The sequence below is a fragment of the Tamandua tetradactyla genome, chromosome 21 (assembly GCF_023851605.1).
Source record: "Tamandua tetradactyla isolate mTamTet1 chromosome 21, mTamTet1.pri, whole genome shotgun sequence".
NCBI lineage: Eukaryota > Metazoa > Chordata > Mammalia > Pilosa > Myrmecophagidae > Tamandua > Tamandua tetradactyla.
Window position 1 is genome coordinate 46,205,012 of NC_135347.1, and position 27,579 is coordinate 46,232,590.

Below are 27,579 nucleotides of genomic sequence, written 5' to 3' on the forward strand. Positions count from 1 at the left end.
TTTTGGCTGTATAGGAATTGAAGAAGTTTCAGTTGAGTTTATAATGAAGGCCTCATTTCTGTAACATAATCTGGCCTCAATGATTTAAAATGAAAATACTGCCATTACAATTAAATTAAAAGATATTACAGTTACAATTGTCCTATAAATAAATTAATAGAAATAAAAAATATAAAAAAGGGTGGACCACGGTGGCTCAGCAGGCAGACTTCTCACCTGCCATTCCGGAGACTGGGGTTTGATTCCCAGTGCCTGGCCATACAAAAAATAGAAAAAAAAAATAGTTCCGCAAAAAGACAAAAATGGGTTGAGATAATATACACAATCCTTTATTTTTCCTTTTCAAAAGTATTTCTGTGTTTCTGTTTCTTGTGTAACTAACTTTTATCTGCCTGTCTGCCTGTTCAATGTATATGCTCATACCTCAAGACGGTAATAACAAAGTAGCAAAAATTCTTTCAAAAAGCTCTACTGAAATTGCTTAAGAAAGAAATAGTGGTTTTATATAAATTTTATATAAGTTGGTACTTCTGCAGTAAAAGAGTAATAAGAAAAACTCTGAATGGCAAGATTCAAAACCTCGGTTTTGGAATTACTGTAAAACAAACCTGGATATTGAAAATAAAGCACCACTGGAATTTCCTTAAGGCGACAGAAAGCTGCCTCTGGAAAAAGCAAAGATCTTTTCCAATGGTCCTGACCACAGCTTTTAGTAAAATAAATCTAATAATTGGAAATAGTTAAAGGGCATATGGAACTCTCAAAATTCCACAAGCTAGGCTGCATTATGTCTGTGCAACTTATCCTTGTCTGAAGGTCTAACAGCGTAAAGCAGTTATGGGGGAGGGACAGCACAGAAAGATGTGGAGAGGTGTGGTTTAGCATTCTTTTTTACTGGGGCCTGGAGATTAGGAATGGGCAGCATAAAAATGCTATAGATCCCGGTCCAGGTACTTCCCCAAAAAACAAAACAAACAAGAAACAAACAAAAATTCAACAAATGGTGCTGCAATAACGGGATGCTCACATGGAAAAAGAATAAAATGTGACCCCTCCTATAAAGCATGCAAAAAAAAAAGTGCTATAGAATAGGCTATGTTTGTTAATAATATTTTTTCCAATAATACCTTGCAATGGTAACTAGTAATCAGATAATTATCAAAATATAAATAGCCTTGGGATAGGAGTAACTGAATAAACTCTAACTACCAAATTTCAGTAAGTAAAATTAAAGATTTTTGAGAGATAAGGAAAATTTTTCTGGATTTAGGCTTGGAATAAATAAAACAATTGCAGTATATTTTCCAGAACTTGATAGTCAATATACTTTTAAAATGGAGATTTTTTCAACTTTTGATAAAAGGAATTTTATGATAAATTTTGAATTGAACAAATGCAATTTTATTCTGTTTGAGTGTGTCCTTCCTAAATCTATATAAGCTTACTGATAAAATAAGTTAGTATTATAAATACATTCTCAAACTTCCTCTTCACATAGTCTAATTAGGGTACACAGTCCTGCAGTGATAGAATGTTCGCCTTCCATGTGGGAGAACCGGGTTTGATTCCCAGACCAAAAAATTTAAAAAAAAGAAAAAAACATAGCCTAACTAGATAAGTTAACTTACATAATTTGAGCAATGTACCTGGTAATAGTAGCACTTATATAAAGCATAATAAAATTTAAAATACGCTAATGTTTCAAATATACTCCAAGAAATCAGTTAAGTTTAGTAAGAAATATAAATGCAATATTTTTTATAACCTTGATTAGGTGGATTTCAAAGAATCTGTCTTATTTTTTTGGTTACTTGACCATTTGTTACATCATTCATGTGGATGAATTGTATTTGCAGTGGCTTTGTTAATGTCAATCAGTATATTTCTGCTAGTAAATGCTGTCATAAATAAGGAAAAGCTAATTCTTAGCTTCAAAAAGTTTACATTCTAGTTAGAATATATATGTGCTAGGGTATCATATAAGACAGGGGTAATAAGGAGTCAAAATGCTGGAAAATTTAAAGAGCAGATAAATAAAGAATGACCGAAGAAGACCTCATAGAAGAGATGACACTTGTAAGTCCTCTAAATAAGAAAGAGGCATTTAAATAAATAGAGCTCTGAACTAGTATTTTTAGAAGTCATAACTTAACTTTGTAAACTAATATATCACTGGTATAATTTAGCAGTTGGAAACAAAGTTATTGAAAATTTGAGCTTTTTTTCTAGCTATAAATCTCTTAAATATCAGAAAGCTGATTTTATTTCAAACTTGGGACTTTTATGACCTCTGAAGGTACTGCTGAATTGGACTGAGAGATTTTAGGCATATTGTAAATAATCACTTGTGTATTCTGAATATAAAGTATATAGATGCCTGGCTGTGTTCTAAATCCAAGTATAAATTTCTTTCTTCTTCCTTTATTTTGTGGTAGCTCTGTCTCTTCTCCTCTTCATGAATACTGTGATTGGAAGGAAGTATGCAGGTTCAAAAGCTTTCTGTCTGCATTGTCAGTGCTGACCAAAATTTAATATCTATTTATCATACATTTCAAAAGAGAAAGCTTTGTGTCAAACTCAGTATTCATAGAAAATTAAAGTTTCGATTTCTCCCTGTTAAAATAATGTGGATTGTTTGTCTGTTCTTAATGTAAAGTTTAAGAAAAAAAATGTTTTTCTTAATCATCTGACTACCCTGTCTAGAAAACAAAGATTTGTTAATGTTTATATTGGCATTATCATCCTTTACTTCAGAAAACTAGTTTTCTCAATGTTAAGGGAAAAACTTACAAATAACTTCTTCCTTCACCTTCTATAGGTAAGGTGCTAAAATAGTTTAACCTATTGCATAGGAGGTATTTGGGAAATATTACAGTGCTTCAAAGAGATTTTCTATCTTGTTGCTGATTAAATTATAGTGATAAAATAATACTAGAATGCATAAAATTACTAAAAACATGACAGTGTTCTTACTATGCATGTTATACCCTGGTACTAATCTGTAAGATGTTGAACAATAGCATGATATTGTTAGTTATAGTTTTAGTTATTCTTAAAAAGCTACAGATCATAGAAACAACCAAATTATCAGTTGCACTACTGTGCTCTAATACTTCACTAAAACTATTTGTAGTCAGCTATAGGTGGGAGCACTCTCTATAACATGGAAAGACTTAAAAAGGCAAGACAAATAGATGTTAGTTTTTATCTGTAAATTAACATAACCCTGACAAATATGTAAAAGTGAAACACAACAAAACCTCTGCGATGGTTTCTTAGTATAAAAAACTCTCTAATGTTTTTATTTCTGAAAGTAGTTTCATTTAAAAATGCTTATAAAAATTAAAGCTCAGACTGTAAGTTTAACTTTTATCTTTAAATTCTGAAATGCTTTACTCTTTATATAACTTAGTAGTTCCCTGGAACTTTAAATATGTGTGTGACACCTGAAACTCAGGTTTCTTTCTCCAGCTCTGAAAATCAGCATATATCCATACAGCAAATGTTTTAAAAAACTGGAAATGATCAAATGCTGATTAAAGATGTGATGAAACTAATCTGGTTAAATTACTAAGTTAATCAACATGCAAGGTAAAAAATAATACTGTCTGTATTTTAAAGCTTTAACTTTTGCGTGACATAAAAAAAAGTGTTTATTTTGTCCAAAATTTACACTATTTAATTTAATCTGTCTAATCTCTTAAACAATCTAATTCAGTTTTATTTGCTGTAGAACATGGAATAAGGAACAAAATCTTAAAGTTCTGTACAAATTAATGTTGTACAACAATGCATTTCAGAGTATTTTGGTAATAAAATGAAAAAGTATTTGCAAAAGCTCTTGAGGGACTGGGAAAAATGGAACTATTAAGCTTCCCTACCTGGGGAATTTCAAACATTTTCTTAAGCAAGATGGGCTCCCAATTTAATATGCCAAGGCCTCAATTCTGAGGCTTGCCCTTATGAAACTTATTTCTGTAATACTAAATTGAACCTACAAATGTTAGTGCCTAAGAGTTATCTCCAGAAAATCGCTGCTGTTGCACAAATGTAGTCTCACTCTAAGTCAAACTCTGAGTTTCTCCCCTATGTGGGACATAATTTCCAAGACTGTAAGCCTGGCCCTGCAGCTTGAAACATAACTTGCTCTGTCATCATAGGGCATAACTGGATTTGGCATCACAGGATGTAACTGGCCCTGGTATTGTGAAACATGAGGTCCAAGGGTGAGCCTGGCTAGCATAGTGAATTAGTTGACCAAAGGGGGATAAAGAAATAAAGTTTTAATGGCTGAGAGATTTCAAATTGAGTCGAGAGGTCATTCTGGAGGTTATTCCTATGCAAGTTTCACCCAGATATTGTAAACTGCCACAATATGGAAAACTTCAACCAGGTTTTCAGGCTCCTGGAAACCCTGAAAGATATCCTGTGCTCTATAAAATTTTACTTATTAAGTTTCTTTTTCAGAGACTTGAAAGCTCCAGATTGTTCCAATGCCAGATAAGCTCTGAAACCCAGAGATACTGGACTCTCCAAGAATAACAACTGGCTTTATCATTTCACCCCTTTCCCCTTTAACAACAATGCCCCTTTTCAGCCTTGAAGCAGAGTCATCACCCAAATATCCTTCAAGATTGAGAGATATTTATCAAATAAGAGGGAGGAATTGTAACTGAGACATCAGGATTTAAGAGATGAATTTGATAACTGAATCATTATATAGATATTCCTTTTTGCTTTCTGGTATATTGGAATAGACAGAGGGAAATACCTGAAATCTCTAAATTTTAATTCAGCTCCTTTGATCTTTAGTAATGATTGCATAGCCCATATCTTCTGCCCCTGTGACTCTAAAACCTTTGTGACTAAACTTCCTTTGAACCCAGTTATCCAGTTCTGAAAAACTTTAGAGTCTTGTAATCACTAAAGACAGCCCCCAATGTTTATTAATGAAGGGTCTTGGGTCAGCCAAGAACTAACCCACCCCAAATCTAAAGTTATCTTGATAACTGAGACTGGATCTAGCCAAAGTGGGCTTGTCTGATGTGCAGTAGCTTAGACTTCAAGTCACATTTACCTCTCTGCCATTTTCTTACACACATTCTGTGACTAAACATGTAATCAATCTATACATGCCCAATATTAGATTACCTCTAATTACATCATCTGGGGCCACTGGGTTCATTATCCTAAACCCTGCCCATCTTTTTCTCTACTAAAACTATCAGAATTACTGGAGTTTGAGGAGACAGATTTTGGGCCTCTAGCCCATCTGCTCTCCGATTACGCAACTAGCAATAAACTCTTTCTGTCTTTGAATCCCCAGTGTCCATGACCTTTGTTCAGTAAGAAGGGGGAGAGGGAAAGGGAGAAAGACTATAGTTTATTTTGTTATATCCTTCTAGAATTTTACTATTAAAAGGTTAAATGTTCACTTAAAATGTTTAAGTTTTCTGTGATTCTTTGATAAACAATAATTCAGGAATGCATGCTTTTGGAAAAAAAAAATGAAACAATCACATTAATTATAAGAGACTCAAGAATATTTTCACATCACCTTATTCAACCAATTTAAATTCCATGACTAAGTGCAGTTGGTACATTAGCATACAAATGAATTTTTCATTTGTTTAGATCTAGTATTCTAGTGTATTTGTTTTCTATGGCTGTGTAACAAATTACCACAAATTTAGCAGCTTAAAATGATGCAAATTAATTTTTTCATAGCTCTGTGCAACAAGAATCTGTTTACAGGTCTACCTGGGTCTTCTGCTCAGAGTCTCATGAGACTGAAATAAAGGTAGTTCCATGACTGAGATTGTCATCTGAGGTTCAGGGTCCTCTTCCAAGAGCACTGCTTGTTGGCAGAATTTCTCTTCTTTTATCAGACTTTGACTTCCAGCTTCTCTGTTCCCTGAGATCAAACCTGTCCTTCTTCGGCAATGAAAATCAGCAGATCTTGGTGCCTCTTTGCAATATCTTCTAAGAAGGATTATACTCAAATATTTCAGTCAGTTTGTTTCCCAATATCTTTCTGCTTTGTTATTCCCAGTACTCTCTACATCATTACTTCAGATTCATGGAAAGAAACACAGACTTCAAGGAGTCCCTCAGTAACTGGTTATTGAATGAGTGATTGAATGAATGACTGAAGAGAAGGACTGAAAAGTTAATAGACTTCTTATTAACGAAGTATAAACATCAGAAGGTATTAGCAAATGGCAATATCAGAGTTAAAAGATAACTAGCCTTAATATTTTAATAAACATATTTCAAGCATAAAATAGTCATGCTTTGCAGCCTAAAAAAGTTCCATTTGTAGTCACATTTCCAAAGTAATGATTATTCCCTGTATTTGCATTTTCTCCAAAGATTCTGATGAACACATCAGCTCAGATAAAGGTATTCTCATTAAAAGTAGATGAGTGAATATAAATTATGCATGCCTTATTTTCAGCTATTGTCTTTCATAAGACTAATTTATAATTACCGTTATTCAAAATTCCATGCCCCACATGTAAGTGGAATAGCCCTAGTTAATAGACACTGATTTTAAGATACTTTTGTTTTCTAATTTGAATTTTACATAATTCCCTACATTTTACAACCGAGGAAAGAATAATTTTGACTGTTGAAGGGTTTATAAAATCCTATAATCATTTTACAGATTTCTAAAAATCCCGTCAAATCAGATATCTTTCACATCAACTTAAACTTATGTACACTTCTGCAATACACATGTACACTTTCAATTTCTCAAGTTATTGGGGTAGAATTTCTGACATTTCATCTGGGCTTGCAAAATATTGATAGCATGGAAACTATCAGGCCTGAATTTTTACATTTCAAAGCATAACACCATTCTGAATATATTTTTAGGAAAGAGTTTAAAAATATTTCATCTTTTCTAGAAAGTTCTATAACTACTGTAGAGTACCTGTAAACCTGACAGTGAGACTTGTATGTTACCTCAAAAGGCAATTTGCTTAATATTTTATTCCACTATCTGCATCTTGAGAATTTTGTATTTGAAATGCATATTTTATTATGTATTTATGTTTTATCTTTCTTCCTTTCTAGTATAAGAATCAGAAATGAAAATAATTAGAGAAAAACAAAGACAAGAGACAAAAAACAGAAACCTTACTGTCTGAAAAAAAGTCATTTTTCTAAGAAAAGCTATACATAGAATGAACAGACATGCATAAGATACTGATTTGCTATATCCTTTATATACAAACTTTCTTTACTTCAGAAAGGATTTGCATGATTGAAAAAATGTCTTTATTCCAATGATAAAATAATTTACTTTATCAAAGAGCAGACACCCTTTACTTATAAATTAGTTTTTTTCTTATCACCCCCTGTCAATACACCTGCAAAGTATACAAGAACTCAATTTCTGAATTCTTGACTAGTATATGGATACAGATAAGAGAAATTTTGATTAGTTGACATTGAGGAAAAAATGTTATTCTTGTATTGCAAAAACTAAGTATATTGCATATGTCAAACATGTTTTAAAAGAAATGAAATTTAATTTTGGAAATACAATACAAACTGAAAGATGTCGGATTTATATTAGAATACACTTTTAAGCATATTACATAAAATAAAAGGCTATCCAAAAGAAAACTAAAATTAAATAAAATAAGTTAAATCTTAAGAAAAAATATAGGTTTTTAGAGTAAAACTTTTGGGGGAAAAAAGACTATATATATCTCTAAAATGCTAAAAAGTCATTGAAATCACCATAGCTACAGCTTATGAGAATAAATATGAGAAACTCGTGTTTATGTCAAATAAAGCTCTCATGGGGCTTATTTTCTGCAATCTGTTGTATATTCACTAACTGCCAAAATTTCATTTTAACAGCCAGATAGTTCTAATTGAGAGATGTCCTTAGCTTTCCATTCTCGCTTATGGGTTAATTTAGTTTGTTATGACTCTATTCAAGGCTACCCTATTCATAATCTTTTATATTCAAAACTTTGATTTATGATCTGAATTAGAATCTGAAATGGAAAAGGCTTTCCCACGATTTCCGTGCCTGGATGCGGCAGAAACAGCTCAGTCAAGCACTAGAATTTGCACTTTCAAAATAGTCATCAAAATGCCAATTATTTGATCCAACAAACAGCGAGCAGAGACAGGAAAATTATTCATTTGAGAAGACAGTATGATGAAAGTCAATTCACAGACTAGAACAATAAAAATCTGCAATAGAACTTTTTACAAACTGCTCAGTAGGTTAATAGATTTTGTATTTCATACAAATATGAATTTTTCAGCCATCAAAAACCACTTTGGCAACAAAACCAATCAAGGTTTTTGAAAGTTGTTTTTTTTTTCTATTCTTGGTTTCAAGACTCTTCCCTGCGCACTCAGCTATTTTCATTTTCCATCGGTACTCCTTTATAGAATCATCCTTCTCAAAGCTTCCCAGAACACTCCCTCATCCCCTGCCATCTCAAGTACCCATTTGCCACATCCAGGCCTACCATCCCTCATGTATCTGTTTATGTGCCACTGAAGACCGTATGAAGCACAGAGCCTGGCATATGAAAGTTTGTTAATTAATTCTGAAGGAAATGACTCTTTAGCACTGTAAGATTGTGATAAGAAGTCATCTTTCATTAGCAAACTTTCTTTATTTCTTCAGTTACATTTTTTTCCCCTAACAAATGCACCCTAACATTTCTATGCATATATTAATGCAGGGATTATAGGATCGAAAGTAAAATTCTGATAATTTGGGTAGTAAAGAGGATTTGTCTAGTTTTAATCCAGACCAGAGAAGTCATTGGCACCCCTTTCCTCTCTTTGAAGTCCCACTCTCTCACATCCCCAAATATTTCAAGGATTTCCTGGGATCTGTTTAATCACTACTCATAAACAAATTTTGTTCACCACTTGTCAGCTTATTACCTCTTCTTCAGTGGCTGCAAGGTTTTCTGCAGTCACAGAAGGCACTGTCAGTGCTGCTTATGCCTGCCCTAACAGAGGTACATCTCCCTTTGCCTCCAAAGCCCCTGCTCTTGCCTGCCACCTTTTGTGCCAATTTAGACTAGTTCACTAAAGCCACTTAAAGCAAAGACACTCACTGATTGTACAGAATTTCTATTTGGGCTGATTGTAGAGTTTTGATAATGAATGGTGCTAATGGTAGCATAACAGTGTGAATGTAATTAACAGCCCTGAAGTACATATGTGAATGTCATGAAAAGGGGAATTTTTAAGACATATATATGTTACAACCATTGTTGTACAGAGGACTGTACAACACAGTGAACACTATTGTAAAGGATGGGCTATAGTTAATAGTACAATTATAAAAATATCCTTTCATGAATTATCGCAAATATACCTCAGTAATACAAGGTGTTAGTAAGAGTGGTATATGGGAACTCTGTATTTTATATATTTATATATGCATAATGTATCTGTAAGCCTACAATTTCTCTAATAGAAAAAAAGATAATATGTTTATGAAGAATTATTCCTGGGGGGATTTACTCACTGAGACAATTCCACCAAGATATACTAGTTGAAACCACAAGTGTTGTTCTGCTGATTTATCATAGATTGTGGCTACTAGTCTTAGAACCAATATGTAAACTAATATTTCTAGCTCTTATTGATTCAGAATAATTTGTAGTGTGTTAATAATAAACTGCATTTAATCCTGTTTGATGAAGAAAGAGCAAATTATAAATTTCTCCTTTGTTCTATAGTTTTGTAACAATTTGGATTCATATTTGAAAGCAAAGAAGGCTCACTTGGGAGATTAAACAGAAAAAGAACTTAAAAGGATTCAGGCTAGCTCACACATTTTGAGAAGCTTAGAGAACAGGTTTCAAAGTTATTGCTCTAGAAAAATTCCAAAATAGCACTAAAAATTGATATATTAAGAAGACTGTTGCTGCTACTTCCACTGCAAACTAGATGCTAGTTTTCCATTGTTTTTATTTATGCAGAACCATCAGGTGGTTGCAATCACTGCTACTGTGGCTACAGAGAGAAAGACAGACAGACATGCAGAGAGAGGGAGAGAGAGAGAGAGAGATTACCCTACATTCCTTGTCCCATGACAGTCTGTTGCAGATATGTCAACAGAGATTCAGTCACATGCCTATGCCTTAATTACAAACGATGTGTGTTCACATCACTTTTAACTGCTATAGGGGGAAGCAGTTATTATCGCCTCACCACAACTTATCAACTTGGATATTTCCACACACAACACCATTCAATGGTTGGATGACCAACAGAAATAACAAATATACAAATGCAAACGTATGTGAAATGTCTTCGCTGTTCGGCTCTCTTGCATTTCAGCGTTTCCAAGGGAGAAAATATGAAGAAAATGTTTCCACCTAGACTCCTGGAAAGTTTCCTTTCAGGGAGGAAAAGGATCACTGGAGTTACAGGTTCCATATTTTGTTTGAAATTATTCTTCCCATAACAGACTAAGTTATTGTCATTAAAGTTGGCCCATGTTCCATATGCTTTCTACTTACAGTGAATTCTTTTTTCATTGTAGACTCCAGATTTCTCTTTCAAATAGTCTTCTGATACATTCTTCATTCCAGATATACCTGAATAAGAGGAACTTAGCATAAGTACATGATATCATATTTGATGATTTCTTTAGTATTTTCCATGACTGAATCATGCATTATACTTTTCGTAGTGTAAATTTATTGGGTCGTAATTTTACCAAGAGGGCAGTAGGGAAGAAAGAAAACTTTTGGGTGGAAGTTTTTGCATGCAGAAGATTATTGCAGGAGACTGTAGCATTAATTTGTAATAGCGGCTGAGAGAGAAGTAGTTTACATGTATGCAAGAATAAGTAAAGGTAGATAAATGGAAAAATGGTCATTTATAAAGTTAGTTACTAAGAATCAGCTCAGTTTCTCAAACAAAACTATAAACCATGAAGGTTAGATATTGTTGTATAAAACAAGCGTCTCAATATCTTTTTAACATTGAATATTAGGAAGGATAAGATGAGCATCTGAAACGTGTGATAAAGAAGAGCATAATCACTATGTTTCATCTTACTTAGGACTTTAGCCCCAGCCAAATAGATCAGCTAACATGACTCTTTATTTAGCTCAATTGGTTTTATATACTCCTCATCTATCTTAGTCTTCTGCTACAAATAACTATTTTTTTTAACTCAACGCAGGAACTAAAGGAGTTTTATGATACTGTTTATTCTTTCTGAATTTCTTGCACATACCACATTTTAATCAAGGTTGATTCTCTTCTCAAAAATGAGACCTATGCCTAACAGCTTCAAAGCTTCCATTGATCATCACAGATTTGGAGTAGGTATGTCAGGAATAATTGTACTGCGGCACTGAAAATAGTTAGAAGACCAAAAAACCTTGTCTCTCCTACATGAGTAAGGATAGCAAATGGAAGACATGGAATCCCATAGCGGAATGCCCAACCAAGGGCATTGGAGCAACTAACTGTTAAGAACTAGCCACTTAGAGTGCTGCCTGCACACATCCTTTTCTTCTTATGCCCTTTGTGGGAAAATGAGGCATTTCATGATAACCAGCATTTATGGGGGGGAAATCCATTTGCTGTTAATTAAAAAAATACAACATCCAAAATCAAGACATGGATGTAAGTGAATCCTCTGGTGATGAAAAAATGAAGCTCCATGGGCACTACTCTTCCTAACCTATGAAACCAGATATATTTGGATTGCAGAACTGGGTGACAAAACAGACCCACACACTATCAAAGAATGCTTGGCAAAGGGGTGAGCAGGACATCCTATGCAAATCTCTTCCCAATTATAATACATAACATGAACAGGGCATTATCTCTTGTGGGAACTCCAAGAAGTTGAGAATAGCTGAAGAATGTGACTCTAAGAAAAGTAAGAGCATTGCTGAAAAGTCACAATTGGGGGAGAATAACAGATACTATTGGCTCTCTAAACAGTATCCATCCACACTCCTTCATCTTTCCTAATAGAACCATGACTTTTTTTTCTATAAAAAGTTTGCTGATAATTAATCTAAACTAATAATGATGGTTCCATTTCCTTGTAAGTATTTGACTGAGGCATGAATAATGAGATGAGAAAAATCCTGCTAGAATAAGAATATTCTTCTGTGCTAAAACAGATTCATGGAAAAAGATGCCCAAGGAAGAAGTGGGCTTATTTCTGCCTCTGGTACTGTTTTGTCATAGATGTGATGCTTAGAAAAAAAAAAAAAGAGCTGATAAATGTTCTGTTTATCATTTATCTAAGGATTAGTCCAAACATCCCAAAAAATCTGCGTGAAAACACAACCACTTATATCTAGACAGCTTGTTATATAAAATGATAAATATTTTCATTATTGAATGAAGCTAATTTGGGATTTTTAAAATTATTTGAGCCTAAAAACATCCTGAGACACATACATACCCCACCCAATAGTGAAAGTGAAACATTGTATTTCTGTTCTTAAGTCAAAGAAAACTGCTCACCTCACTTACATGTGGAAATAGAAGGTCAGTCAAACACAGAGAAAACCCAACTTCAAGCTGATCATCTTAGAGAAAGTAGGATAAGTGCTAGGATGAAGCACATTATTCTGAGAGCAGCATCCCACTCCCTAGGAGTGTGTATTGATTTGCCTACCCATCCTTTAGGAAGCTTAGGAAAGAGCTAGAGCATTATGATTACCTTATGGTAGCTGCTGGGCATAGAAATGGGGAGAACATTCAATGGAAATCACTCTTCAGTATTACACCTAACATGAACAAATATGATCAGGACATTTTCCCCCAATCTAAGGAAACCAAGGATTTGAGGATAGGGTGAAGAATGTGATTCAAAGAATAATAAGACTGTAAATGACCTGAGGTTTCCAACCTTTATACACTTTCTTCAAGGAAGCTCCAATTGAGTAATAAGTTTCTTTGTGCAGATGCATCTATATATTGGGGTATCCACTTGTCTGACTTTCAGGATGGTCTCTAACTTTTGCAGCACTTCGAGCAGGAATACACATCAAAGTCGACAAACCATAAGTCTAAATATTTAAAAGTCATGAGTCAAGTTTAAAAATGTTGAAATATATTTTCTTATTTCTTCAAAAAAAATTAATTCTGTGAATACCCAGAAGCCCATATATATATATTTTAACTTAGAAATCTTAGACTCCTTGGAGTTCCACGGCATAACACGGGGAGAACCCACTTCACTGTCCCCTCCTGATTATATCCTCCTGTAACAGACATGCCTACCCATGCAGGCAAATTCCTATTTCATCAATTTTAGGTTCTTGGTTATCTATAACACATTCTAGAAGAAGGAAATTGCAGAAACCATGTATAGAGACATTGTGATACTTAATATTACAGGTCAATTTGGCTAAGAATAGTGTTCAGTTGTTTGGTCAAACACTGGCCTAGGTAATGTTGTGGAGTATTTTGTATATGGAAGTAGTATCTTTACCTAGTGAGTATTACCAATTTTTAAGGTAGAAAAACTGATGTCTAATTTGAAAGCTTGAAGTTAAACTCAGAATACTAGAAACAGATAAACTATAGATCTGTGTGCAAATATAAAATGATACACACCAAATCTGAAAATGAATAAACCACTCTAGATCAACTCAATAGTATGCATTTTAAAATATAACTTATTTTACTCTAAAATAAAATACTAAAGCATTAATTTTTAAGGCCCACAATTAAAAAAATTCTTAGATTTTTTGAAATCTAAGAATTTTCATAGTCACTTGGTGTGTTATATCTTCACAATAAATTAGGAAAGCAAGCATTCATATCATATCACAGCTTATTTTTGAATTCCAATGCTGTTTTCATATTTACAAAATAGAGTTTTCAATAAAGCAGAAAGAATTTTACATTTTAGAAACTTAAAAATGCTACTATGTTGAGAAAGCTGAATACACCCAATGTGTCAGTATAAACCTTCATTTCTGTAAAGAAACCAAATAGAGTATCAGTGTCATTCAGTTGTATCTTTGTATACAAGTAGAGCATGTTTTCTGAGTGAAATTCTTGGCCAGGGGAATTCCTCATGAACAACAACAAGTAAGAGAAAATATCAAGCATTCAATTTCTTTTAAAAGTATAAGCTATTTAAATAAAATCATCTAACCTGTTGGGATAAAAAAAATGTTTGTTGCATTAGCAAATTCTAAAAATAGACTTTCTGAAAATATACTCCATTCCATTTCTAACTCTGCATGCATTATAAAATCACTTTATAACCAGTTTCCCTTTACAAAATACTAGTTTGTTTAATATCATTCTGCCAGAGCTGCAAATGCTGGAAGCTTCATAGAGCTATTAGAATAGCATTCCAGGTCTCCTGAGTTATAAATGGAGCTGAATGAATCTAAGGGTATATGAGCTTGATGATAGTTGGAATATATGACCTAAAGCTGTCCTAGAGTTGAATTATAAGTGCTAATTCTTAGTAGAACACTTTCTTTTTGCTCAACATTTCTTGCCTGTTTAAAGAATATAATGATAAATCTTTATTACAGATTTGCATGGAGCTGTATACATATTCATTACATTTAATATAATGCATAAGGCAATGAGGATAAAGGTAATATATCTTTCATGCTCCCTGATTTTTTGAATCTTGCAAAAACTTGATATACAGAAGATTTAGAATTTTTTTCTCTTCAATGCCTCATTCAGTTTCATAAAATACAAATGACATGACCTGTATCATATCAATAACCATTAGTCAACTGATTTATAGAAAATAGGGATGGCAACTTAGCTTCATATTTCTTACAATACAAAGTCCTGGCACTGGTTTTCTAGCTTCTGCTTTGGGCTAGCTGGAAGAACATTACCCTCACCCTTAAAATGAAAAAAAGAGCTGGACTAAGTTCAGATGAATGAGTTTTTCAAATGCATTAAGCTGCAGAAGTTGTAGAGCAATCTAATCACCAGCAACATAAGTAAGATGGTAGGGAGGGGAGAGAGGGTACATGAGAGCTGACTTTGTGCTGTTGTCCAACTAGACAACAGTATTGAAAGCCTGGCTGGAATAATAACTTAGAATAATCATTGATGGCCATATATGACAGTATGGAACTTTTGAGGTTCTCAGAAATTGTGGAAATCCATATTTTTGTGCTGTTTCTTTTTCTATGGACCCCATTGAGAGCTCACAGATCTCTAAAAGAACGTTATGAAAGGAATAAAGGCCTAGAGAAGAGGAATAGCAGTCCTACAGAAGGTACAAGAAATCTTCTCCCCTAAATACTCCCTAAATACTAACAAATGCCTTCATCTGTGGTGAAAAAGAGCAGCAAGCACTTTCACCAGTCCTTAGGTCACTGGTGAAAACTCATTGCAACTGTGGAGGAGGACAGGGGAAAACTAAATCTTAATGCTGAGGGGGGGCAGGAATTTGTGCTGTGACCAATTTTACACTTGGAAAGGGACAGGAGAAAAACAAATAAACACTATTCTCCTAAGATCTACAAACACATGAATACTTAACATTAGAGCTTAATCCAGGCAGCAGAGAAATAACCCTCTTCTCTACCTCACACTGCTGAGATAACATGCTTTGAATAACAAATGGCAAAATACTGCTGGGAGAAGGACAAGAGAAGAACAAGATCAATAAAACAATCCCATTTTGAGCACAATGCAAAGGGTATATGATATATCCCTATAGGAATTTGAAGGCTATAGTACTTGTAGATTTGGCTGAGATCTAAAACCCAGCCAAATTCCTAACTAGATTAATTCAAACACCTCCTACACTAAATGTCCAACAAAAACAAAGGCATGCTAATTTCCAAGCATAAAAGCTATTTATTTCAAATTCTGCTGTTCTATAAAAAGGACTGGCTTTCAACAAAAACTTACAAAGCAAGTGAAAAAGCAAGAAAAAAGATGCTCATAAGAGACAAAGTACTCATCAAAAGCAGACACAAATATGACACGTTAAAACCAATGAGACAGAAAGTCTAAAATAGTTACATAATTAATATTAGGTGCTAAAGATAGAAAACATGAGAGAATAAATCAGTAGTCTCAGTAGTGCCTTGAAAACTATAAGAAATAATAAAATGAAAATGTTATAAGTAGGCATCAAAACTGTAAGCTAATAAATACCCATCGTTTAAGTCAAACCATTACATAGCATTCGCTTTAAGCAGCCTAGGAAGCTGAAACACACCATGTCCAAGTAGCATTTATTCCAGGAATGCAAGTCTGATTCAACATACAAAAATCAATCTGTATAATATACTACATTAACAGAATAATGGTGGGAAAACACAGTGATTATCTGAATAGAAGCAGAAAGGATGTTTATGAAATCTAATATACATTCATAATAAAACAACCCTTAAAACAAGGAATTGAAGGGAACTTTCTCAACATGATAAAGGACACAGTAAGCATTACATGAAGTGGTGGAAGACTGAAATTTTCCTCCCTAAATCAGGAACAAGACAAGAAAACCCGTTTTATTATTACTATTCTACATTTAACTAGAAGTGCTAGTAAGAGCAATTAGTCAAGAAAAAGAAATCAAAGGCACACAAATTGGAAAAGAAGAAGTAAAACTACCCTTGATGACCATGATTATATATAAAGAAAAACCAAAGAACCCACAAGAAAACTATTAGAACAAACAAATTCAGTACAATTTCAGAGTTCAAAATAAATAGCCAAAAATCAGTTGTGCTTCTATATACCAGCAATGTACAATCTGAAAAGATAATCAAATAAACAATTCCAATTTATAATAGCCTCTAAAAGAGTAAAATATCTAGGAATAAATTTAACCAAAGTAGTGATGACTTGCACACTGAAAACTATAAAACATTGTTGGAAGAAATTGAAGAAGAGCTAAATAAATGATAAGTCTCCCATAAGTTCGTGGATTGGGAGACTCAATACTGTAAAGATGTAAATAATACCTAATGTAATTTAAAAATTCGATGTAATCGCTATCAATTTTTCAACAGTCTTTTCTGTAGAAATGGAAAATACAGAATTGCAAAATGCCCCCAATAGGCAAAACCATCTTTACAAAAAGAATAGTTTTAAGACTGATACTTCTTAATTTCAAGTTTACTACAAAATGACAGTAATTAAAACAGTATGATACTGGAATAAGGATTGACACAGAGACCAATGGAATAGAATTGAGAGTCGAGAAATAAACCCACACATCTATGGCCAGTTGATTTGTAACAGTGATGCCAAGTCTATTCAATGGAGAATATTCTCTTCAAGAAATGGTGCAAAGACAACTGGAGATCCTAGCCACATAAGGTCCTTCTCTGATTCTTCTCTCTTCTAGGAGTTCTTTTGCCCTGCCCCTTTCTAGGTGTGGTGCCCTGCCTATCAATTGCTATCACATGGTCATTTCTTTTCTTTGGGCAACCCCTTAATCATCAATTTCAAATCTACTGATGAATGCTAAAACGTATGGTTGAAAGTTTATCCAAACACAAGGTATTTGCTTAGTCTCAAAGCATCTCCCACAAAATATTCAGTAATTTCAAATGTAACAAAATAGAAACTCCACCATAGAGAATCCTAATGGTCGCTTTAGCCAAATGCTCAAGTTTAGCATTAACAATAATAAGTAAAAATTTCATAACCTCAATCTAATAATGTAAAACATCAAAGAAACCAAATAGAGTAATTCTATAAAAGACCTGTCCAGTACTCTTCCAAAGAGTCTGGTCATAAAATAATAGAAATATTTGAGGAACTATTATAGATAAGAGGAAATGCAATCTAGGATACTGGATTTGACCCTGGAATCAAAATGGAAATGAAAACATATGATTGATATTATTAGACAATAACACTGATTTACTATGTCTAAAATTAGGCACATTTAATACCTAGAAAATTTAATAGTAAATCTTACTTGTTTGCTTATTTAGAAAGTTGGTCTCTAAGCTTTTCTAAATTCATATATGCATTTTCCACAAGAGTTGACCTAGAAGTCTTCCATTATAACTTAACCAAATAACTACTATATTATCTTCCTGAAAAAAAGATTGAAAAAAAAAAACTTTCTGGAATTCATAGACATAAAGTTGAAATAAAAAGACATTATCAGGAAATTTTAAGTGTTTTATACATAGTTTTCTTTTTTATTTCAAACTCTCTTCTAATCAACCTTAGCAATGAATAAATAAAATAGCTGCTGAAAATAAATTGGTAAAGATTCTGACCCTTTCCTACATACATCCATGCACTAGCTATCATAAATGGCACATTTAATAAACATGACCACTCTCAAAGAAATATGACTATAAATATTGGCGTTAAAACTCACGTTCCATGACAATTAACTGTAAGCTTTTCATTTATTCCTTCTGAATTATGCCAACATACATTTGTGTATGATTTGTTGAAATTTGGGAAGTACTGTTTTTTGTCTTTTCTAGTTCATTTCCTTTGGATGTGTGTAGTCAAGGAGGCTCACAATTCTAAGAAGTGACACTTAAAATTTGGGTTTCATGCTGGTCCCCCAGGTTCGATTCCCAGTGCCTGCCCATGCAAAGAAAGAAAGGTTAAAATGCGTGGTTTCAAGGTCAATACTCTCACTGAAATCTGCTATGATTAAAATCTAAGGACCAGATGCAAAATGTGTATTACCAGCTTCTGTATCCATAGCTTTATTTTGAGACTTCTGAGTCTGTTTTCCAATGTCAATGAAGATAACTTCTGTGAAAATGAAGAAAAATCTCCATTTAAAATAGTTTCCCCTAAGTCCTTCAAACAAGTTCAGTGAGTCTTGCATAATAGAAAAGCATTATTTATGCTAGAGATGTCTCTGTATTTCTTTAAAAGTAGACCTATTTAAATTTAAGATTAATATGTCATTCTGTGTTAGACCGAATATCTGTTCTTAGACATTTAGTTCTGCTGACTATGTGTAATTTAACTCCACTACAAAATCTGTTAGATACCAAAATAATGCAGTGCTTAAAATTGTAAATGGAATGTGCTAAATTATGTTCTCAGTTCTCAGAACAATGGTTGTTATATGAATAGATTTATGTGGTGCCATTTTCTGTTTTATTATAGTCTTTGTCACAAGAATGAGGTGGTAGAATTTTAATGTCTCATACGGTGTGTCAATTACAGGATTCTTCTATACAGCTTTGACCTTTACAGTGTTCTATGATTTGATTGGCCACATATTGCATTTTTCCCTTGCTTACTGTCCTACTAACCTGTAGGGAAGATGTAGAAAGGACGACCAATTAAAGAGCAGAATGTTGAAAAGGTCAAAACAGTACAATACGATATCTCTACTTAGAATATGTCAGATAAAAACCAGATGGTGTAGTTGTCTTACAAGGACAAGGATAAGTATGGTTTCAGGGAGGGAAAAAAAGAGCAAAAGATAGTCATTTCACAGTTCACTAGACAAACTACTGAAACCATATCTTCCATTCTGAATGTCTTAATCATTTTCAAAATTAAAAAGTGAAAGCACACTGCAAAAGTGAATAAAACGTACATTTTGTTTTGATAGTTTAATCAACTTTTTTGTAATTTTTTAATATACTTATGCCTATATATTCAAAGACAACATCATTTCCAAGCCCACTTAAAGGTGCTATATAATTTTTTATTGCGTCATTGGAATTGACTAGTTATCATGATTTTATAAAGTTTAGTAAAGAAGTATAAACAATGCTACCAAAAATGTCACATTTCAAAAAAATTAGTCATCTTCCTTCACAGATCTTTTCCATTGTCAGAATAATGAAATCTGACCTTTACAAGAAGATATAATTACCTATGATTGTCCTCAACAACGTATTTTCTAACTGAATGAATGAAAAAATGAAGAAAGTTTCATGAAACAATTCAATAATTAGATAATTTTCCAAATAATACTAACTAAAACAAATTCTAAAAGCATGAGCTCTTACCCATAGCAGTTTCTGTCAATTCTCCTGTATTAGTTAGGGTTCTCTAGAGAAACAGAATCAACAGGGAACACTTGCAAATATAAAATTTATGGAAGTGTCTCACGTGACCGTAGGAATGCAGAGTCCAAAATCCACAGGGCAGGCTGCGAAGCCGATGACTCCAATGGATGGCCTGGATGAACTCCACAGGAGAGGCTCACCAGCCAAAGCAGGAATGGAACCTGTCTCCTCTGAGTCCTCCTTAAAAGGCTTCCCATGATTGCGTTTAGCATCACTAATTGCAGAAGACACTCCCCTTTGGCTGACTACAAATGGAATCAGCTGTGGATGTAGCTGACGTGATCATGACCTAATCCTATGAAATGTCCTCATTGCAACAGACAGGCCAGCACTTGCCCAATCAGATAAGCAGGTACCGCAACTTGGCCAAGTTGACACCTGTCCCTAACCATGACACCTGCTATACAATTTTTTTAGCCACCCATTCTTAAACTTCCATTTTTAATCTTCTCTTTCAAATTCTGTTTTCTTCCAATCATCAATTTCCACTAGTTTTTGCATTAATTTCATGTTCCTGCCTCTTCATTTTGACTTCTGTCATGCTAGTTCAGATCCTATTTACTTCTTAACTATACTACAAATCTAATCTCTAATAGATGTTATATACCAATTTATAGCATGCTCCTGATCTCCACTGCTTATATAATAGATTCCAAACTTCCTATTCTTACACTTGACTCTGGTACTGAATTACCTGTCCCATGCTGTTACCACTAATCCCTAAAGCCTGTATTATTGCTTTATCAGCTATTGGCCCTGCTTTGGCTCACTTTCATATGTTTTAACTCCCTTTCTTTATGCATAACCATTTTTCCCTTTAATTTCATCTATCATTCATTTTCCAGGTGTGCCACTGGAAAATTATGAAATTGGGGAAAATGCTGGAAAAGAGGTATCCATACTCTCTCTCTAGGCTTCTGGAGAAAATTCCTGTTCCCATGGAGCTTCTCCTGGGAGAAAATGACACAAAGCAAGCACAGAAGGAAAGAAAGTATCCAGTGCTAGTTAGAGACAAATGCTGAGACAAAAAAAGAGAGTAAGTGATAGAATGATTGGGGGGTGCTAATTTAGATAAAATGATCAGGGTAAAGCTTTCTGGACTGACACTATTCTCACAAAGGATTGAACTATGTGAAGCATGAGTGATGTGACGATCTGGAGTACGAGTCCACAAACAGGGAAAAGCAAATAGAATGCTTCTGGGGCCAGACTGAGCTTGATTAAATAAAGAAGCAAGAGAACCCGTGAAATAACCATTAAGAAAGAATAATACTATACGCTGCTATGAAAAGGCATAATTAAAATACAAAATTAACTGTGAGATAGTATCAAAGAAAAAAGTAACAGGATTTTAAAATTTTTGACAAAATAATTTATATTGATTTTTACATACCAGGGTAAAAATGTCAGGCTATTCCTAAGACAATTTTTCTCATGTGAAAAATTGTGATTATTCTTGCAGAAATGCAAACTTTTGTCAATATAATAGGTATAAAAGGTATGACAATGTATGTTATTAAATATAATTGAAAATTTAAAGTATACATTTTTTGTATTGAGGCCTGAAGCCAAGAAACATAACTGACAATTTATGCCAAGTTATTGGAGTCCAGAATATTTCCAAATATTTAGAAGCACTTTTAGAATTCTTCAGGTCCACAGATATCTGTTCATACTGGGTATTCTTCATATTACACAGATCCACAAAGCTTTTTGCTGAGTGAATTAATAAGCAAAGGAAGGTAGGTTCAAGAATTTTTCTTGATGATATTTATTTTGTCAAATCATTCCAAACATTTAATTTGAGTGTAAAATCTGTTACACGAGGCATAAACATTTTCTTTTCTATAGTGTGATATTTACAATGATTAATATGCAGTTCCAACAAATCCCTGTTAATGCTAAATATGGACTAAAGGGAATATATGTCACATTTTGCTAGAATAATTCTGCTGTTCCACATTGTCTTGGAGTGATAAAAATGCCATTATTATGTCAAAGTCAACAGACAGAATAAAACCTTCTTAAATGAAGAGTCTAGCTATTTCCTTGCACATTTATTGAACAGTTATAATCTAAACAGCATAAAAAAACTACTCTTTCTATTGTTAGCTAATCTAGGTAGATATATTATTTATTAAACTAAGCTAAATCGACTATGACTGCATATAAATTTAATTTTTAAATATTAAGAGCAAGAATCAAAAATATGTTTTGAATTCCCTCTGACGGCACCTCTTATTACAAGAGACAACTTGGAGTTATATAGCATGGGATTAATATGCTCTCATATTTTGCAATCCAATTAGCTAATTTAATTGAAATGATTGCAATTGAGTCTTTTTGTTAACTATGAATTTCTTTGATTAGCTACGCTCTTCCAGATTAGTGCCATAGGGGCTAGTTAAGTCTGCAATGATGTAACTAATTTTATTTCTCCATAATTGACATTCACTCAGCTTTGGGAATGCTATTTCTACTGGTTTGGGGAGTTCTGGGAAAACAAGCAAATTTCTGTTTGAAATTCATTGTCTTAGTATTGCTCCCCGCTGTCAGTTGTCTTCCCATACTTCTAAGTATTCATATAATACTGGAAGTTACGTATTATTCTGACTTTGGGGAAAAGGAATCTAGAGGAACTATCATCTCCTGTCTTTCCGATCATCCCTGAAGCATACCTTCTTGGAGTAACAATTTGAATTAAGTTTACTGCCATGTATGACAGATATCAGTGGGTGCCTGTCATGGCTTCTCTTCATGAGGTCTAAATACCTTACTTACTTCTTTATTCTAACCCTATGCTCCTTGCATCCAACAACATGCTTTTAGATATCCTGACTAAATAAATGATGGGGGCTTTTAAGGAATATTATTGGAAGATCTCTAACATAAAGTGGCAGGCCCTGGGAGACTATTCTCCTGCTTAGCAATCCAAATACATCAAAAGTATTTACTAATCTATGACCCAGGTGCCATGCTGTTTGTGAAATGTTTGCATGTTTCCTGCAACCATACTTCTTGACCTTGGTGAACAGCTGCAACATCTGGTTAGTAACCATTATATTGAGTAGGCATAACAAATTGCATTCTTTTGACCTTTTTAATATTCTTATGGCTTTCCTGGACTAAACAATGAGTATCAATACACAGGAATTTTTTAAGATCCCCTTAAAACATGTAGAATCTATATTAGGGTTTTCTTTCTTTTTTTTTTTTTTTCTTTCTTGCCAACTCCCTACCTCAAATTATGGTCTTCTGTATCATTCATTTCCCTCTCCTCAATTGTTCACCAGAGATGCTTCCTGTTCTCCATTCTCCAGGCTTTGCTCTTAACATAAAAAGCCACACTTCAAAACTGCAAAGTATTGTTCTTTCTTAGGAGTTTCACTTTTATAAAACAAGAGCATACTGGTATCTGAAAAAAATTCAGATAGTTTTCTCTGATTGATGATTTTGACAGATATCTTTAAAAATTGAAAGAAAGACATAGTTGACCATGTGTTTTCAACTACATCGGACATGAAGTACACAAAAGGGGGAGGCAGGAGGTGGATATAGTAAAAGAGATTTAAGGGACATCTCAATATAATCAATGCTTATTTGGAGTCTAATTCAAAAAAATCAACTATAAAAAATTTCTGAGGCATTTCAGCAAATGTCAATATGAACTGGTTATTTGATGACATTAAACAATATTTTCGATGGTTGGCTTAAGAAAAAATGTCTTTATCAGTTAGAAATAATTATGAAAAATGTTTAAGATAAAACAAGATTTATGAAATTTTCTTTTAAGAAATATAGCCAAAATCAATAATAAAAATGTCTATGTGGAAGGACAGATGATACAAAATTGGCAAAGTATTGATAATGGGTTCATGAAGATTCATTAATTTATCTTACTATTGTGAGGTATTTGAAACAATAGTAAGATAAATTAATGAATTTACAACATTTTTTTATTTCTACTTCTGATAATGGAAGAGTAGTTAATATCAGACTAAACTTCCTTATGACAATAATTAATTCTGCCTCTTTCTCTGTAAAACAAAACAAAAACAACAATTGCTTTTGAAGGCACTGCAAGGTGAGAAAAAGAAGGGAAGAACTGTTGTATATAGAACATTTGAAAAAAGGGAAATACAATATATGAATTGCATATTTAATTGCCTTTTCCATTGAGGATACACCCCAGTCAGTAATGTTTGAAGTGGTGAGAGTTCAAGTAGTAAATGAGCTTAGAGTTCAAGACTACAAGTACAGCTAGTAATTAAAAAGAGGATTCCAGAAGGAGGAACCCTATAAAGAAGTCATAGGTGCTGGATACAAACGCCCACTTAATCCTTGGCTGACTGTTAAATTGTGCATGTTCAGAGTATGTCCCAAAGAAGTCTAATAGGAAATTTCAATCAACATGTACTGCACAGGATAAAAATTTTGATATTTAAATCCTGACAACTAGGATACATTAGTCTTTCCATTAAATTGCCAGGTAAGCCATGGCTTCAGAATAAGAACCATATTGTAGGAATGAGATCTGCCCAGCAGTTCTAAGTGAAATAGCAAAATGGACTTTCCCTAACAAAAGCTATAACAAGCTTTCTGAGAAACAAGGTAATCCACATATAAATTAACTGCCTACTTGAAGATATTTCAGCCTTAAAAGAAAGATAAAAGGCAAACAAACAAAAAACGCGTCTCTAAAATATACCAATAATGGCAAATGTACTAAAGCAAAATGAATTAAGGAACATAACCTCCATGAAACACATGACAGTATCAAGCCATCTAACACTGTATAATTTGGGTCTCAATATGAAATGAAGCAGAGAGAATATAAAAAGGATGTTTATTAACAGAAAACCTCATTTTTTTATTCAAATATCAACTCATGGTTTCAGGACGATTAACAATCCCCAATCAGGAAGCAATGTTTAAGTGTCTCATAGTCAAACTGCTGAAAACCAGTGTAAAATACAGTCTCTTAAAGGTAGACATGAAAGAAAAAAAAAAAGAGAGAGACATAATATATAGAAAGTGTCACTAAAAATGATGCTGATTTATCACTAAAATAAAGGAAGCTCTGAATGAAGAAAAAGTCAAACTAGCAATTGAGAACTCATAAAGCTGTTCTTCAAAAAAAAAAAAAATAGAAATATCTTCAATCATAAACTAAAATAGTCTTTACCAGATGCTGTCACAAGAAACGTGAAAGCTTTTTAGTCAGAAGGGAAATGATACCAAAAGGAAATGTGGATCAAAAAATATGCCAGGAGCCCTAGAATTTTTTGATAAATATAAAAATGGTATTACTGCCTTGAATTCAAGAAAAATTCAATGGCCAGATTAGAGCAAATACTAACAATGCTTTGTGGTAAGAAACAATACATTGAGATAGAGCTAAAATAAATAAAAATATTACCTAAGAATGAGAGGAGTCTGAGTGCCAAAAATACTCTTATAAGTTTCTATGTAGGGAAGAAAGGGAAAAATATTGCTATAAGGCAGTATACGATAAGTTGAGGGTATTTATTGGAATCCAAAGGGCAAGCACAAAAAACTATAAAAAATATGTATCGGATAACCCAAGAATAGGACAAAAGGAAATATTATAACCAGCAAACAAACAAACAAAAAACAAGGTTAACAACAGAATAAAAAGTGGCAGGAAAGGAGGAAAATCCAGACGGGCTATCTAAAAACAAATAGAAGATAAAAGACCTAAACCTTAAATAACAATAATAATATTAAATGTAGTGGATTTAACTGTCTGATTAAAAGGCAGTGATTATCAGCCTAGAGAAAAAAAGCAAATCCAATATATGCTGCTTACAAGAGAGGCACTTTAATTATAACAATTTGAGTTGAGAATAAAAAATACAAGTATAAAGCATAAGAAAATTGAGTAGACTTAAAGACAAGTTATTAACAGAGATTTAAAATATTAACAGAGATTTAAAAGGGGGTAGAGGGTAGGACATTTCATAATGACAAAATTTCTGAATTTAACCCAAGTGTCTCATTGACTAAAGTTAAATGAGATCCCAGGCATTCTTATATTATCTAGAACTTCAAATCCCACTATCATTGTGCCAGGTAAGTTTCCCCCATATCCAGAGCCATCTAATGAAAAAGGAAAAGAAGTAGGATAGAAAAAGAAACTTGAGTTGACTCACCCTGAAAGAATCTAAATTTTAAATCAGAGACTCAATTACTTTGAAGGGCCAACATTTTCCCCTGACATCAGTAAAAATAAGACCTCTTAAGTAAGTAATAAAGGTTTTAAGTTCTGTTATTTCACTATTTTTGAGTTCTAGAATGCAATTTTAACATAGTTCATGTGCATATACTTTTTAAAAAAACCTTTCTATTTTAGAACAGTTTTAGATTTACAGAAAAACTTGTGAACGAGACTGTAAAGAGTTCCCATATCCCCAGCACACAGTTTCCCTTATTATTAATATATGATATGAGTACGGTAGAAAAGTTCAGAAGTTGGAAACTTGACAGGATGGAAGAAGCAATTGCTTCTCAACCAGAATCAGAAAAATATTAACTAAGGAGGCTTTTGCACTATAAAATCTTGCAGAAGGATTAAATCAAGGCTATGGACTTCATGTCAGTTATTTAAAAGTGAATGGACTAATGTATTTTAGAATAAATAACCATCTCATTTGGCAGCACCCAATAAGTCTTTCACTCATAAAAAACTTCAAGGAAAAAAAAGTCTGTGTTGTGCTGTGTGTGTGTGTGTGTGTGTGTGTATGTGTTTGGGTGTGACTCACAAAATCTTATATATTCAACAAAAATTATATTGAGAGAGAGAAGGATAATGCTGTATCTCCTGCATATGCAGCTAATAAGAATAAGATACATAAAATTTCAACAGAGTTTGAGAGACCTTAAAACCTTCTGTCAAAACAAGCATTAGCCTGTTTCCATCTAGTTGATTGTGAAGTTTTGGAAATGGATGGTGGTGATGTTGTGAGTATTTAGCAGCATTGAATTATATAATGTGAATGTGGTTAAAAGGGGACGTTTTAGGTCATATAAATGTTACTAGAATAAAAACTGAAGAATAAAACATAAAACTGTATAACTTACTTAACCCTCATGTATATGATGGATAATAGTTAAGAGTACAATTATTAAAATGTTCTTTTAGTAATTATAACAAATGTCCCACAGCAATGCAAGGTGTTAATAATAGGGTGGTATATGGGAATAAATACACTGTAATAAAACTCTGGACTACAATTCATAGTACAATTTTAATATTCTTTCATCAGTTGTTATGAAGTAACACATTAAGGCAAAGTTTTAACAATAGAGAGGTTTATGGAAGCACTGTATTTTTTTTACATTATTTCTCTGTAAACATACAATTTATATAATTTTAAAATTAAAGAACTTTAACAGATTAAAGAAAATACAAATATTTGTATTTGTATTTGATTAAAAATCAAAATGCCATTTGATTGCAATTCTGGTAATTCTTCTACAAAATATACTCACAGCTGTGGGGAATGACATATTTAGGGACAGGATCATGCAGCTTTGCTTGTCTTAGCAAGAGAAAAAAAAG

At 33.2% G+C, this 27,579-nt stretch overlaps 1 long non-coding RNA gene across 3 annotated transcripts in view; it reads left to right on the top strand.

The window, feature by feature from the left end:
* The window catches only part of LOC143665361 (uncharacterized), a 125,355-nt gene that overhangs the window by 63,396 nt on the left and 34,380 nt on the right, over positions 1 to 27,579 (top strand). The window contains exon 3 of one of the 3 annotated variants that reach the window (XR_013166910.1): positions 10,339 to 10,430. The exons of the other annotated variants lie outside the window; for them this stretch is intronic. This is a non-coding gene — a long non-coding RNA (uncharacterized LOC143665361). The remainder of the gene's footprint in view (positions 1 to 10,338; positions 10,431 to 27,579) is intronic. 3 annotated transcript variants of the gene reach the window in all.